Source organism: Pteropus vampyrus, unplaced genomic scaffold (genome assembly GCF_000151845.1).
Source record: "Pteropus vampyrus isolate Shadow unplaced genomic scaffold, Pvam_2.0 Scaffold430, whole genome shotgun sequence".
NCBI classification, from domain to species: Eukaryota; Metazoa; Chordata; class Mammalia; order Chiroptera; family Pteropodidae; genus Pteropus; species Pteropus vampyrus.
The window spans coordinates 356,739-359,157 of record NW_011889211.1 but is presented as its reverse complement, the minus strand read 5'-3'; positions in this window follow the sequence as shown (position 1 = coordinate 359,157).

Below are 2,419 nucleotides of genomic sequence, written 5' to 3'. Positions count from 1 at the left end.
GCACCGACGGTGCCTTGTTGGGGTGCTCTGTGTGAGTGGGTGACCGGGGACAAGCGTGGAGATAGTCCCCGGTACCCTGGACGTCTCGGTGAGAACGAATACCCCTGACGTTCGTACATTGTGACAAAGGACTCATCACAAAGGTCCGGGACAGCGGCCCTCATCCCGCGGCCGGAGTAGCCGACGGGAGACCGTTGGAAGGTGGAGGCATCGTCAGTGCCAGACAGAAGGATAATTTTGCAACGGCAGCTTGGAGGCCGAAGAAAGAAAGAAAAAAATAAAGAGCTGGAGAGAAATGCCTGGGGAGTTGGCAGGAACGAAGGCATAAAAATTCTACCAGAAACGGCCACTGGAGTTTTCAACCAGAGAGCGATTCTGAACTGAAGCGAATGAACCAGAACTAAAAGTCTAATTTCCTTCTCGCGTTGAAGGAAAATTGAAAAATCTCAGTCCTCCCTGGATCCCAGTGGAAATAATTGCCGGCTCCCTCGAAAACAGGAGAACAGAGACCTGGGCCATTTCACGCCGGGGGCTTCTCCTCCGTCTCCTCCTGTCTGTCTGCCCCGACCCAGGCACCGCTCCCCTGCCCATGGTCACCAGCCTCCCACGCCACGGTCACGCGGCAATTCCGTTTTAGGTCCCGCGAAGTGACTTTGGCATTTGGTTTTCAAAAATGTCTTCTCTAGCTCAATCTGAGCCTTCTTCAGGTTGGCTCGTGGGAAAAATGCCAGAGGCGAGCGGAGTCGTCGCTGTGACCCCCCAGCAACGCGGCCCTGTCCCCCGCAGATGCGACAGCTTGGGCTGGAACCCAGACCCACGGGCCACCAGATCTGGGGGCTTGTTAAAAACGCCTTGTCCCCTCGTCTGCGTGCCGTGCGGGTCTGGAAGGCTGGCAGCCACGGGAGCGAGAGTCTGTTCCTGTGCAAAGAACTTCGCAGACCCAAGGTGCAATCATCAGTTGTGTTAAGGCGAGAACAGAGCTCGGCAGGCATCACCCCAGCCCCGCACCCTCCTCCAGAAAACCTCGGGTGATGTCGGCCCAATGCGGCAGAGGGCCCCTTCCCAGCCCTCCAAAACGCCTTCGGGGTGAGTGGTCCCAGCGCCTAGGGAAAGACATCCCGGAGACAGAACAGCATTTAAAGTGCTTCTGGGGACTATCAATAAAGCCCTGGGGAAATCAACGTGTCCCCACGCCTCCAAAGCTGACTGTGGCGGCAGAAGCTGAGGTTCTGTTTCTCCAAGTAGTGGGGGCCCACTGGGCCCCGAGCGCCCAATTCTGAGAAGCACACTGTCTGGGAGGGCAGAGGGAAGGGAAGGCCACTTCTGCCCGGGGAACCACAATTAGGGCTCCCAGACGGGGTCTTTGGGGGCTGCCGTGGGCGTGGGGATGGACGCATGTCCTTTAGGACTGTGGTTTCTAAGTGATGTTCTGCAAGGCCCAGGGGTAGAGGGGCATGGTGCTTGGGGTGCCAGCAGCGCCTGGCCGTGCCCTCCCACAGGGCGAGCGGTCTGCAGGGAGAGAGGACGTGCCTGCTCAGAGCTGACAGTGGCTCCCGCAGGCCCAAGGTAAGACTAGCGAGCCCAGGGAGGGGGGACAGATTTAAGGCAGCGCTGACTTTCAGGTACAAATGCAGAGGCCTCTGCCTCACACTCATCCCAGCTCTGGCCCCAGACAACTCTTGTTACCTGGGGTCCCAGAACCGCCTGCCCAAATGGCCCAAGCCTGGGACACACCGCCTTGCTGGGGTGTGTGTCCCCAGCCCTGAGGGGTGGCCAGAGTCAGCTTTAAGGGGAGTGTGGGAGGGGCTGGGGTCCATGCAGAGGGGTGGTCCTCGGGGTGCAGGATGTAGGATGAGTCCCTCGCATCCGGTAAAGAGACAGCAGGGCCTCGAGCACCGTCGTCTCGTTCAGCACCCTTCCGACAACACTGACAAAACAAACCCGCTTCGTGGCCAGGGCCACGTGTAGTCGACTCCTTCTCCCCGTGTCTGTGTGGGTTTTGTCCCGAAACCTGGGCTGGTGCCAGCATCCCAAAGGCGTGCAGTGAGGTGGCTGGTGTGTCCATGTTGTCCCGGTCTGAGTGAGCGTGGGCGGGTGTCAGTGGCCCTGGAACAGAAGGGCCTCCCGTCCTGGGTGGGCACCGCCTGGTGCCCTGAGCTGCTGGGAGAGGAATTTAAAACCCGAGCGGTTATCGGGGTTATAGCCGTTGGATCGACAGACGTGACCAGCGTAGGGAAATCGGAAAGCGCCTGGAGGAACATCGGTTGGCACGCGCCAAGACGCACTGAGATGGCTGCCGTCACCCTCCGGCTCGCGAAGAAGCTTTTCTCCCCAAGTTCAGCCGTTTCTTTCACGTGCCCCTGTGGCGTCCAGAATGTCAGTGTGGGCACCGTGGGTGTCCACGTTCTGTTCTCTCCAC